Source organism: Nicotiana sylvestris, chromosome 8, assembly GCF_000393655.2.
Source record: "Nicotiana sylvestris chromosome 8, ASM39365v2, whole genome shotgun sequence".
Classification (NCBI taxonomy): Eukaryota; Viridiplantae; Streptophyta; class Magnoliopsida; order Solanales; family Solanaceae; genus Nicotiana; species Nicotiana sylvestris.
Window position 1 is genome coordinate 159,071,097 of NC_091064.1, and position 15,069 is coordinate 159,086,165.

Consider the following 15,069-nt stretch of genomic DNA (forward strand, 5'->3'; position numbering starts at 1 on the left):
TGTTTCTCATGGAATTGGATTGCCTGGATCCCTGTTTCTATGCTACTGGTCTCAGCTGTCTTTCTGCCATTTTTCCATCGGCTCTAACTGTATCTTGCACTGGGAGTTGTTCTATTTGTTACCTGCTGTTACTGCTGCTGTTTCTGTTGCCATTGTCACTCTACTGACTTCCCTTCTTCTTCGATTGTAAGCATTCCCAGGTACACACTCCTGAAGCCTTGTTGGCTGAAAGTTCGAAGTTTGAAGCAGAAATAAAGAAATGAACATCTGTTTACTTTACAATCCTTGTGTTCAAAAGTAGTTTGAATGGTAGCTTGGTCTGTATTTGTTTAAGTTAGTTCCAACCACGATTGCTTTGTATGAATTATGCACATCTTGATTGACATATCAGATAATATTGTTTATTAGATCAGACGTATTTTCAATGTGTATAACCATTAGGTTTCGATTTAGCTATGACAGTATAATATAGAATCGTGGCAAGCATCTGTATGTATTTTGTCTAGACTTTTGAACTGTCAAATCTGTTATATTTGGTTCCATTTAATTTCAAGATAAATGTACCCCAAGCTAATTCTCATGTGGTATTACGTTAACAGGATGGCCATGTATACCAACCCTCTTGTTAGATTACTTGTTCCTATATAGGTTCGATATGGGTTTCAATATAGATTCATTGTTTCGAAATAATGTGACTACTTTTTGAGTTCAATTAATAGTAGTTTTCCTAATAAACAACTGATTTCACTTATCAAGCCCAAATGAGCTAGTTTTAAAATTCAAACTGGAAGGTCGTTTAATGTAAATTTAGTGTACGTTATTAGTTTGCTTGCAATCCACCTTAGCAAATTAACAAAGCTCATTCACTCCTTGAAGACAAGGCATGAGGTAATTCTCATCTCATAAACAACCAATTAGGTAATCAAACAAAATTCGGATTCGTCAAACATAGTAGATATTTAGTATGTAGTTGCTTAAACAAGTAAGTTTGGTCTTTCTCTTTTATTTTTAGAGACAAATATAATAGAAATGTAGTCGCTTTAGGATATCCTTTTCTAAAAAATAATGAGACGAGCCTCGCCAAATAAAAATGCAAATTGCGGGGCCCTCAATAACTAACCATAATAAATATTTAGAATTCAGGACAGGTCGTTTAGTAAATTTCATGGCCTTCTCCAAAAATAATAACGCGTTAGACTCTTTAGGCGCGGCTTAATTAAATTATATTCTTAAATTCGGGTGCGCATTTATGTGACCTAAATTCAAATCTCAACGGAGTCGAAATGTGTTAACAACTACGGGTGCATTGATTGTGACGTGGTTCGAGATGCCTTTTCACGACGTTGCAATTCTATAAAAATAAATGATAATTATAAAAGCGGTTTTAAACTTAATAAAAGCACATAGGTCACAACATGTATTTAATCAGATATTTAGCCATTATAACAATTTAAGCGACCGTGCTAGAACCACGGGATTCGAGGGTGCCTAACACCTTCCCTCGGGTCAACAGAATTCCTTACTTAGAATTTCTGGTTCGCAGACTTCATTTGGAAAAGTCGAAAATTTCCTCGATTTGGGATTCAAGATAAACCGGTGACTTGGGACACCAAAAGCCAAACCTTTCCCAAGTGGCGACTCTGAATAAAAATAAATAATCCCATTTCGAATATTGTCACTTAAATTGGAAAAACTCCCCTCGCGCATTTAACCCTCCGGGGCGGGTGCGCAAAAAGGAGGTGTGACAAGCCCTGTCTCAAAATTTGCATGAGGCTAAGCTCTACCTCCATATTTGCATAAGGCTAAGCATTGCCTTCCCTCTAAATGAGATTAAGCCCTGTCTCAAATCTTGTATGAGACTTGTTGTTCCCCTTTTTTCCTCGCGGAGTCCGGGTTTCGACATTCATTAGGAACAACTCATTTTCTTTTGGGAATTGGGTATTTGAAGAGTCGCCACCTAACGGATTTAAGGTGCATTAGGGCACCTAGAGAAAATAACTCATAAAACCAGTTTGCATTACCAGAGACTTGGGTAAGGGCTCGAAATAACCTTGAGGGAAAGGTATTAGGCACCCCTCATGGTCCACAACGGTGGGTCCCGGCCGAACTCAATTATGTGAATTAGTCATTGAACAAGGAAATTTATCTAAGCACACATATAAGATAAACGAAATTTGACAAATAAGCAGTCTAAGAATACATATGTGAATAAGGTGAGGAAGTCCTAGGTTTGTTAGCCCATAGGATCACATCTGTACAACACCCGATAAGCCTTCCTCAAATAGAGGGGTTACATGTGGCATTAGCGCACAGGTCATCATATCCTTTACTACCTAATTACCTACCCATTGGTCATAGCCTAAAGCGTTCTAGCAACCTTAAGATGTATCATATGCGTCCACTACTCGTCTCTTTACTTATATAGTCTGGAGGTATTTAGGACTTCTAGTTAAGGTGGATCTAGACTCTCATACAGTAATTAAAAGGAGAAAACTCTAGGCGACAAACAAAACACGTAGGACTGGACCAAGGATAGAACAGTTAAAGGCTCACATTTTACCTCCACAAATAGAGCAAGTAAGTGCACATCTCAAACAACATATTTCAGGTATTTCAGAAAGGTTATAGAACAGGATATTTAGGTGAGCATGGCAAGAAGACAATATGCAACACTGTGTTAAGGTGAAGTGATAGAGACCTAGTCAGTTTGCCTACTGATTTTTTTAGAACCTGTTAAATCTCGGCAGTCACAGATAAGCAAAGCAATTTCACAATTTTTATTAGACCTTGATTACCTATAGCTTGCCTAGGCGTGAATCTGTAATACCCTATACACATGTTGTCTTAATGCAATCAAAATTCTGAGAACCATTTTAAAACAGTTTGAGTTTATTGAGTCCTATAGACATGTTGGTCTACGCGCTGAATAACTAATTTTAGACTTATAGATGTTGGCAGCTAAATGCAGAAATTGGTTTTAAAATCCTATAGACATGACATTTAAATGCAGTGATTAGTTTTAAAACATGCTGAAGATTGATTTAAACATTGTTAGTATGCAGAAACCGATCTTTTTCAGGCAAGACTAATTAATTTTAAAAACCCCTATAGGCATGGTATCTAAGCAAACATCGCAACAAACTTACAGACATGTTATCCAGAATGTAGGATTAGTTTTTGAATTCTATTGCATGATGTCTAAGTGAACAATCATTGTAACAACTAATAAGCATGGTATCTAGATAGATAAGATATTGTAACAACCTATAGGCATGGTATCTACCCTTTCACAACAGGATATGTATAAGCAACCCTCCCTTTTACTAATTTTTCCAATATCTATTTACAAGAAATAAATAATTACAGACTAACATTAATAATAAATTACAGAAGTGAAATTGCTACAACTATAGGGAGCCTGAATATAGGCCCAAAAGATAAACCTGGCAGACCAGCCTTCAAATATGCCAAAAGTGATATAACCTCATAGTGCATCCAACAGTATCCTGGTGTATCAAAGTTTCCAAGGGCCTCAGGGACCCTGGGAAATGCTCACACTAGGAAACCTTCAAAGTAACCCTTTGTGAGCAAGTTTTGGAAAGCCAACTCCAGTGTGTCAAAGTTCAGAGGAGCCTCAGGTACTCCTAAGCAATGCTTACACTAGAGGGGCAAGACCCTAGGTGTTCTAAGAATAGGAGTAGTGTTTGAAAATAGAAATAGTTTTAAGAAAATAGTTTAGGAGCAAACAGAGTCATTGCAGCACTCTGAAGCAAAGGTTTCAGCAAACAGAAACATGGTCCCAAAGTTTCAAAGCAAAGATTCCCATTCCTCAGATTTAGCTTAGTTCACTAGTTAACACTAGGTGGCATATAGCATGTTGAGAATAAAAAACTACATAGAGAAGGGAGCAAGGGTTGGGAACATAGGAATCCTGAATCAGGAATACATAAAACAGGGTGAGAAGCATGCTGATTAACACCAAGAAAGTTGGCATATTATAATAGCCAGATTTCATAGCATTCAATAAGGCCTAATGGTGTTGATTAGAAGTGATAGACAGCAAACACATAAGTTTAAAAGGACAAATTACATAGCACTGGGTAAGGCATAGTAACAGGAATAATCATGCTGACTTAAAGCAGTAGGAAAGACATAGAACTAATTGCAGGAGTAGCCATGCTGATTAAAAGCGGTAAAACCTAAATACATAAGTGATCATGCTAATTGCAGCAATAAACAAGAAAGAAGAAGTTTAAATATATAAGTAATCATGTTAATTGAGATCAAAAAACAAGAGAAGAAATGGATTTGGCTACATAGAAATAGTCAGGGCAATGAACAGGAAAACACATGGGTATAGCTTTAATGCGTGTGAAAGGATATTGAGAGGGGAGACATACCAGTTAAAGACAGCAAAACAGAAGATGAGAATGTGCAGAACTCAATGGTCTAGCCTTGGCTTTAGCCGACTAGATAATGTAGTAAATACAAGTAGCAGCAAGATGAGAGCAAAGTATATGTGCGAGTGAGAGTTTCTTTATGAATTGTCTTTTTTCTAGAAGAATTGGAATAAGAGTATATATAGCACTTAGAGAGTAGCGCAAATAAGGTAAAGAGAATCAGAAGCCAGTCAATTAGGGGCAATCAAATAATTATAGAATCAAATCATGTAAGGGAATCCGGAATAGACCCTTAATTAGGGGTTGTTACTTAACGGTCACAGCAAAAAGAGTTAATTAGGGTAAAGAATCTAAATCATACCCAAATAGGGAATCAGTAAGATTCCCTTAACCATAAGGATAGTTTATTAAGGTAAGGGAAGTAATCGAGATTGGTAGGGACAGAAAGTCAGGAGATTGTACCCATAAATAACTCTGATTGAGTTTCAAATGAGTCAATAAGCGGGTTTAACATTCAATTAGGGTTAGAACCCATAAATCAAGCAATCAATCATACGAATAAGGCAATCATAGGTAATTAGAGACCAATCGAGGGTCAATCAACCCATAAATAGGCAAGAGACGCCAATTAGGAACCTCCGGATTAAGGAAAGCAAGTAGAAATCAGTAAATTATTTTAGCAAACAATGAAACCCTAAATAATTTAGCTAATTAGTTAATTATTCAAACAATAACGGACAAAAAATGTTAAAATCCAACAATGAACAGTCAAGCAATCAAGTCTGGAACATAGTCATTGTAGAAAGATTAAACAAAACATGAGAAATTTCAGAAAACCCTTTGCAAAATAGACGAAGCAAAAACCCTTAATTTTAGAAAATACTTAGAGTTGATTAACAGTAGGGAATCAGAAGATTCTTATGGAAAACAGTCATGGAAACTTGAAAACACTTCAGATACACAAAGATTCGACCAACAAATAACGAAAAACCCAAACCCTAATATAACAAAGTGTTTAAAAATTGGTTATTCAGTAAAGAAATAAGGGAACCTTAAGGAAAAATCAGTGACTGTAACGACCGGTCGGTCGTTCCGAGAGTTAAATCCATGTTTCCCATATTTCTGCTTCTTTATGTGCTATTCAGCTGTGTTGAGTTGTATCGAGTCGGTAGGCTTAGTTCCGGAGTAGTTTTGGAGTGAAATGAACACTTAGTCTCTTAGTTAGAAAGCTAAGTTAGAAAAGTCAACCTAAAGTTTACTTATGAATAAACGAATTCAAATTTGGATTTTTATGAGTCGGTTAGCTTCGTTGGTTAATCTTAGATTTAGGAGTGTGTCCGAAATGTAATTTGGAGGTCCGTGGTAGAATTAGGCTTGAATTGGCGGAAGTTAGAAATTTAGCGATTTTGGTTGGCAATGGAAAATTAGGTGCCGGGATCGGAATGAAATTTAGGAAGTTGGAGTAGGTTCGTAGTGTCATTTGTGAAGCGTGAGCCAAAAATTACTAAGCTAGTAGAAAATAATCTATTATAATATATAACATAATGTACTAGATAAATAGTTAGTGGCCTAATTTATCATTATATGTATTAATAGGTAATAAAATAAATGGAGAAATAAGTAATATTGAAAAAATGGGCTAGGGCCATATTGTTTCCCTAATGGCCCAGGTAATGAGACTTAGGCTAAAGAAACAGTAATAAAGTTTTAGGTCATTAGCTTATACGCCTCAATTGCAATTGTAAAGAAGAGGCAATAGACGGGTCTTTGGTGGAGTTGACATCAACGAGAATCGAGAGCAAGAAGTTGACAGTTCTTCAATTCAAAATTTAGTACTCAAGTACATTATATATTTCATCTCAATAAAAATATATTGTTTGAACTTGGTAAGGAAAGAATTGTTTATTTTATTTTATGGTAGTATTAAGAATTGAATTGTGCAATAGTTGAGCATGGCAGAATACTCATGTGACGACCCAGCCAGTCGTCTCATGAGTTACCGCTTCATTTCTCCCATTTCTGCTTCTTATTGTTTTGTCTATTAGTTCTATATGTGATCGGGTTGGTTGGCTCGGGTTCGGAGAGGATTTGGTAAAGTTTGAGACACTTAGTCTCTTTTGAGGAAGCTTAAGTTGGAAAAGTCAACCAGATGTTGACTTATGTGTTAGAGGGCTCGGATGTGAGTTCCGAGGGTTCGGATAGCTTCGGGAGGTGATTTGGGACTTAGGAGCGTGATTGGAATGAGTTTTAGAGGTTCGGAGTAGATTTAGGCTTGAATTGGCGAAATTGGATTTTTGGCGATTTCCGGTTGATATGTGAGATTTTGATATAGGGGTCGGAATGGAATTCCGAGAGTTGTAGTAGTTCTGTTGTGTCATTTGGGATGTGTGTGCAAACTTTCAGGTCATTCGGACGTGGTTTGGTTGGGTTTTTATCAAAAGCGTAATTTAGAAGATTTTGGAATTCTTAGGCTTGAATCCGATGTGAATTTGGTGTTTTGATGTTATTTTGAGCGTTCCGAAGGTTGGAACAAGTTTGAATGAGGTTATGGGATATGTTGGCATGTTTGGTTGAGGTCCCAAGGGCCTCAGGTGAGTTTCGGGTGGTCAATTAGACCATTCCATGATGTTGGGAATTTGCAGAAATTGCTGATCAGTGTTGCAGAGAAAATAGCCTTCGCGTTCGCGCGTAGGCCCTCTCGTTCGCGAAGGGCTAGCTGGTGAAGGCTAGAATTTTAGCCTTCGCATTCGCGAAGGGTGAGGGATTGAGCATCGCGTTCGCGAGTGAAGCTCCACGATCGCGTAGAGGAAAGTGGTCAGCTGGGTTCGAGGTCAAGTTGTTCATCGCGTTCGTGAGTGAAGGGGTGCGTTCGCGAAGAGTTGTCTGAGGAAGCATTGAGCTCGCGATGGAAAGGTCGCAATCGCGAAGAGGAAATTTTGGTCAAAGTTGGTTTGTGCTTCGCGAACGCGAGGCGTTGACCGCATTCGCGAAGAAGGATTTCAGACCTGGGTAGAATGTTTAAATAGTCATCTTGTCCGCAATTTTGGGGCTTATTTTCACCATTGTTGAGCGTTTTTGGATCTTTTTGAAGAGGATTGAAGAGGGATTCAAGGGGAATCACTTGGAAGTAAGATTCATGGACTTAAAACTCGATTCTAATGTGAAATCTACCTAATTAATCATGAAAATTAAGCCTAAAATGGAAGAACTAGGGCTTGACATAGGAGACCTAGAAATTGGGATTTGAGAGGTCATTTGTGGTTGGATTTTGATGCTTTTGGTATGTATGAACTCGGGGAGTGATAAGGAATCCATTGATGTGATTTTTACCGGAATTCGAGAAGTGGGCCCGAGGGTCGGGTTTTGATAATTTCGGGATTTATGTTGTAAATTGCATATTTTCGCTTTGGCTTCGTTCCCTTAGCATATTTTGATGTCGTGATTCTGATTTTAGATAGATTTGACGCGCGTGGAGGTCGATTCGAGGGGCAAAGGCGTCGCGGGCTAGAGTTTGGACCGGATTGAGGTGAGTAATGATTGTAAATGATGTCGTGAGGGTATGAAACACCGAATTGCACATCGTAGGGCTATATTGAGGTGACGCACATGCTAGATGACGAGCGTGGGGTCGTGTACTATTGGGGATTGTGACTTATTCCATCCCAAATGACTGTTTTACCATATATTTGACTGAAAACTATTTGTCATCGTCATATTTTAGGCTGAATGCCATATTTGGGCTTCGTGCCAACTATTTGAACCCTTAGGGGATTTTTATTGATATCTTCTCCCTGTTTTGACTTTATACTTGAACTCAGTCATGCTATATTCTATTGTTTTCATAATTCAGCCATGTTTACTCTGCTTTAACACTTATATGATATTTTTAAATGATATTTTGGGTTGAGCACTATGTTTTACTGTTGCCCGAGTGGCTGTGAGATTCTGACTGAGTAAGGCCGAGGGCCTATGTTGTGAGGAAACATTGATTATGACTGTGAGGACAAGGGCCTGAGATATGTGTGCCATGAGGTGGCTTGCTGATATGAGGCCGAGGGCCTAGTGATGATGCCACGAGATGGCTTGATATTGTGCTTGGGCCGAAAGGGGCCTCTCCAAGAGTCTGCATAACCCCAGTGAGCGCAGATACCCATTGTGATGTGAGATATTGCTCGAGGGGCGGATTTGTTGATATTGTGCCCGAGGGGCAACCTTTTATGTGTTTATCTTTCTTATTGCCTGTCATCTACCTGTTTAATTATTAGATAGGCCTTTTATGAAGTTTAAACTAAACTTATATGATTTTTCATATCTTTACTGATACATTGTTCTTACTTATTTTACCGGTTCCTTATAGCATATAATATGCCTTAAGTGATTTCTTGTTTTCAGTCTTTATTTATAATTATTATTCACTGAGTTGGAGTACTTACTATACTCCCTGCACCACGAGTGCAGATTCAGGCGTTGCTGATCCTGCTAGCGAGTGTTGACCTTTCTAGCTCGGGCGGATTCGAAGATTCTCTAGGTAGTTGCCAGCATTCGCAGCCCAGAGCTTCTTCCATATCTTATATTTCTCTGTTTTAGACCTGTATTGAACTATGTAGACCCTTCTTGTATTTATCTGGATTTGTAGTTGCTCATGACTAGTGACACCCCGGTATCGAGCTGTGTTGGGTTGTATTCCGCAAATTGTTTTGTATTGTCACTGCTTACTTTTGGATTTTTATCATGTTTAAAACTAAATGCTTATCTCTTAATTGCTTAAAAATGAATTGGAAATGTGTCGGCTGGCCTTGTCTTCATGAGAGTCACCATCACGACCGGGTCCAGGTTTGGGGTCGTGACAACTCATGAGACCTTAGGAATGAATAGTTAATTTAATAAAAGAAATCTTACCTTTTAATATGGACAAAATCAGTTAAGATTGTAACTTTTGGATCTTAATATTAGAACATTGCATATAGAGGAAATTAATTATGGACCTTTACACACATGTAGAATGACGGGGTTATGATTTATATTTTTTATTGGTAATAATTATATAATGATTGAAAACATAATGAATAGTAATGAGTTAAAAATCAGATGCTTCAGTTTCTTGGTGTTAAAAATATCGATGATTTGAATTCCAACTTCTTAAATGTGGCTTCTGTTTTTGAGAGCAACAGTGAGAGGGATAATAATTGTCCAGATTTGAGCTTCGTTAGCGGAATATGGGTGTGTCATACACATGAATTGAGAGACTCTTTCAAATAATTAGTCAATACTATCTATAAAACTGAGGTTAAAGTTCGGAGACCGATTCCAGAGACGAGGGCATCCCGGAGTAGGATTTTACTATGTTAAGGTAAGTAATGATTTTAATTCTGGCTTTGAGGGTATAAACTCAGAGAATTTGATATCGTGTGATTGTTTGGAGGTGATACCCACGCTAAGTGACGGGCGTGTGGGTGTATACCTTGAGGGATGGAGACTCGGTCCGTCCTATGAGGCCTCATGGCCATCATTTGTATTTACGTAGTTACTTGTTGTTGAACTTGTTTGCCTTCATGTTAGAGATCATGCTTAGGTTTTATTCATGCTCACATTATTTGTACTAAGTCATAGAAATTATTGTACATGTTTACCTCAGTCTCTATTAATTGCTAATATGCTATGATACGTGATGTGGGATGTGTCCCCTTATTTGTTGATGATGGTAAGGCTGGTGAGGTACATGATTGAGTGAAGCCGAGGGCCTGGTTGTGAGGATATTAATACCATAGCGCGTGAGTTGTCCGCGTAGCACGTGAGTTGACCGTGCGGGTCCAGGTATTGATACCATAGCGCGTGAGTTGTTTGCGTAGCATATGAGTTGACCGTGCGGGTCTAAGTATTGATACCATAGCGCATGAGTTGTCTGTGTAGCACGTGAGTTGACCATGCAGATCCAGGTATTGATATGATAGCACATGAGTTGTCCGTGCTTAGTACTTGGGCTTTGGGAGCCCCTCCGGAGTCTGTACACACCCCCAGTGAGCACAGAATGTTGAGTGTATTGAGTGTTGAGTGCTGAGTGCGAGTTCTGAGTGATGGAGTGAGACATTGATATGATGTTGCATTTACTTTTGTTGTTGCTGCATTTATCTGTTAAATTTCTTTGTGGCATTTATTGAGTTATGGAATTTACTTGTTTATTCCTGTTATTTTTAAAATTGTGAAAAATAAATAATTGGACTATTTTGCTTAGCTCGTCACTACTTCTCAGTTCCTTAATTATTTCTGTTACTACTGAGTCGGTTGTACTCATACTATACCATGCACTTTATGTGCAGATCCAGGTGAGTTAGAGCGTGGCGATAGTTGATTTCAGGCTGGCTATCTGTGGAGATTGCAAGGTAGCTGCCAGCGTCCGCTGGACCTTGTTACTCCTTTTGTCATTTATTATTTTGGAACAGTTAGACAGATATATTTCTTAGTTCATAGTTTTAGACGCTCATGACTTAGTGATACCCCGATGTTTGGGATTCGTTTTCGTATTTTATATTATTTATATTTAGAGTTGGTTTAGTTTATCAGGAATTAAATTATTGGAAATGTTTTATTAAATTCTTTTAATCAAATAAGTAGTAATATTTTGGGAATAGGCTTGCCTTGTAACACGATAGGCGCCATCACAACCATGGTTAGATTTTGGGGCGTGATAGTGATGAACTCAAAATCGCTCCAGATCTACAAGGATCTGGACAAATTCAAGTCCAAACATTAGGTTTTGAAGAAAAGAGAAAGGGTAAAGAGAATCTGGTCTTGAATCAGAGATTTGAGCCTTAAAACATCGATAGAAAGCACTAACAGACCATAGACAGACTCTTGGAGAGTTCTGGACTAGATCTCTTCGAGGTCCTTCCAAGAAATCACAAAATTGAGCAACCAGGGGAAGTAGGAGGCCCGTAGGGGTCTCAAACACCCATGGAAATCCATGGATCGAGTGAGAATCGGAGGGATTAGAGCTGGTTTTGGGTGGTGGCAGCTAGGGTTAAGGTTGGGTCTTAATGAGAGACGGGAAGGAGAGGAGTTTTAGGGCGGCTGTTTTGTGTAAATGAATTAGGGTTAAAGGTTATTGGAGATAAAAAGGAAAGGGGTGATGGTAGCCGTTGATCTCTGTGATCAACGGAAAGAATTAAAAGGATTTGGGGTCGGGTTGAATTTTATTGGTTTGGGCTAGGTAGATTTGGGCTGGTTAGGACCGAATTTGGGAATTTTAATTAGGCTAGGTCCAAAAATAAAAAAAGGCTATTTGTTAAATACCTCTTTAATTGATAAAAATAATTTTTAAAAATAATTAACAGATAATAAAAAATAATCCCCATGCCTAAAAATATTTTAAAATAATTACGTAGTATTTAAAAAATATAAAAAGCTATTTTCTGGTAAAATAATGTAATAATGCATACATGGGCTATTATTGCAAAGTTATTGCAATTATAAACCAAAAATATAAATGTGGCTATTTCTAAAATAAGTAAAGCTTAGTATAAATATAAATAGTAATATTAAGCCATAAAAATTGCTATAAAGTCATTTGTGATGCAATTAGGAATTGTTTATACAAATAAAGATACTGGGATAAATTAATTAAAACCCTTTTAAATATGCAAAAATTATGGAAAAATAATAATTAATGCTAATGCATAATTTGGAGGTATATATGCATTTTAAAAATATTATAGAAAAAAATTGGTATCGACTAGGCTAAGCCCTGCCTCCCTTTTCTTGCATGAGGCTAAGCCCTGCCTCCCTATTTGCATAAGGCTAAGCATTGCATTATCTTGCATGAGACTGAGCATTGTCTCCCTTGTCTTGCATGAGACTGAGCATTGTCTCCCTTTCTTGCATGAGGCTAAACCATGTCTCCTTATTTGCATAAGGCCAAGCACTGCCTTCTGTTGCATGAGACTAAGCATTGTCTCCCTTTCTTGCATGAGGCTAAGCTTTGCCTCCCTATTTGCATGAGGCTAAGCCCTACCTCCCCAACTGCATAAGGCTAAGCTCTGCCTTTCCTTGTCTAATACTGAATGTTCCTATCTAAAACCTAGCACTATTTTACCTTTTTCCGGAGCTAAGCTCTATTCGGATTCTATGCAAGATTAAGCTCTGTCTTGTTTGCTTATATAATACATCACCATGTCTCTATCCGAAGGCGTCATAGTCAGAAGGCATCATCCGCATAGCCTGAAGACACCATGTCATGGCCTGAGGATCTCTCAATACTGCACATCATTATTCAAAGGTGTCATGGTTCAGAGGCACCATTCTCATGGCCCGAGAACATCATTTCATGGCCTGCGAATCCCTTAACTCATGATTCATGGCCCGGGACGTCATGGTCTAAGGACGTCATCTTCACTGTCCAAAGACAACCTTCATGGTCCAAAAGGAATTTGCATCATGTTTAAATTATCGCAGTAATCTATATATTTGCATGTATCGTGTTTTAAGTTTTACAGGAAATCCAGGAGGTAATCGTTCTTCAAACAGGAGAAACCTTCTATCTGATTTCCACTCATACCATTTTTACCTTGCTGTTATCTCAAACGTAACTGATTCTCATCAATTACTCGCCTTTACCCCATGACCGTTTAGATACCTGCCCTGTGAGACATCCATAACGCTTCAGATTCACATTCATGACTCCGCATAAACCCATACGGTACTGTCTTACCCAAAAGAATCAAAACATACGGTCATTCTTATAATAGTTCCATCGGTTTCATTCGTCGTTGGGTTCAGAACTACACATGGCCTGATTCCTGTAAAACTAGGGATATGTAGGCAGATCAAAGACCCAGGCGCAACCTATATTTTTCAAAACATCCCATTCGATCAAAATCGGTCATCATTTCTTTACCCGATAACTCTTTCATCCTTCCCGGGTAAAGATGGGCAGTTGTTGATAGCCAATTTTTCCCTCGTATATTTTAAATATGCATATATATATATTTTTAAAATAGTGCATATGCATTTATAAACATGCACAAGTATTTCTATAATCTTTCTATAATTTTTAAAGCTTTATATCAAGTTATTTCTGCATTTTTTATTATACAAATATCCAATAATTATCCCTCATATCATTTTTATGATGATTTAATCATTTAAATTTATCATTTAATCCTATTTAGTACTTAAATATTTTAACTGTATTTTGTTATAATTACATTTACATTTTAAGGCTAGAATTGTACATTTTGCAATAATGGCCCATATATATGCATAATTATATTATCCGTATAGAAAATAACTTTCTATATTTTTATAATATTAAGTAATTATTTTAAATTATTTTCATGCATAAATGATATTTTTTATCATTTACAAATTATTTTATTAAATTAAATGGGTATTTAAAACATAGCCCCTCTTCAATTAAATTTTCGGACCCCAACCCAATTATCCTAATCCATAACCCAATACCCAAACCCAAACCCAAATACCCTACCCGTCCATAACCCACCCCAGCCTAAATTTAATCCTGGCCATTGATCTCAGAAGATCAATGGTCCAGGATCAGCTTTCCTTTTTAATTACACCAACCCCTAAACCCTACCCCCCATTTTTCCAATCTGTTGTCCTTCAATCCCCTTCTTTCTTCTCTTCTCTCCCCCCCCCCCCTTCTAACCCTAGCCCATCGTCACTTATATCCCACTTGATTCATGGGTTTTCCTTCGATTTCATGCCATATCCGGCCTCATCTCTCTACCGGTTGTATGATTTTCATGTTACTTGAGGATAATCTCAAGAGATTCGAGCCAGATTTGGTTCAAAGTTTCTCATTTCTCGATTAATCCGCCTATGTTCACTCTGATATCTGTGAGTACTCATATTTTCATGTTTTTATGTTTTCAGATCTCTGGATTAAACCAGATTTGATTCACTTCTGCTTATTTCCATGAACCTAGCTATTTTTGGTTGAATCCGTTTATATCTCTTTAGATCTGAAGCGGTTTTGAGTTTGTTTGGTATTTTCCCTTAAGATTTTCTATTTTACTACTATTGTTAACCAATTTTATTTTACCCTAAAAAGTTAGGGTTTTGATTTCTAATGGGTTTTCTGCAAAAAATATTTAAACGTTTAAATGTTTTCAACTCTGGTTTTCTTCTTTACTTTCTCGACTGATTTTTACTTGAGTTGCATCTCTATGTCTTTGATATGTGTTAGGGTTTCAGTTATTCGACTATTTATTATATTGTTTTGCTCGTTTACCTTCAACTCTATAAGTGTTAATTGATTTACGTAACTAAATTAGGTTTTGAATTTAGTACCCATGTTTCCTTATTAAGTTCTTACTTGTTCTTACCTTATTTATGTACCCGTATTACTGGCTGATTTTGTGTTCTTACTCCTAATTGATTGTGGAATCAGTTCTTACTTTATTTAACCTCATTATTAGCTACTGATTGATTTCGTGTGAGATTTTCCTTAAATGAAGTGGTACTTATTTGATTATATCCTCTTAATTGATTCATGCTGACCTTAATTGATTGATTAATTGATTTTCATACCTTATTTGTGTGTAATTAATTTTCATACCTTATTTATTTTACTCTATTGTATGCTATAAAAGCCCTTCCCTTATCCTGATTTTAGACACTCAGACACTGAAACACTTACATGTTTTACAACTTC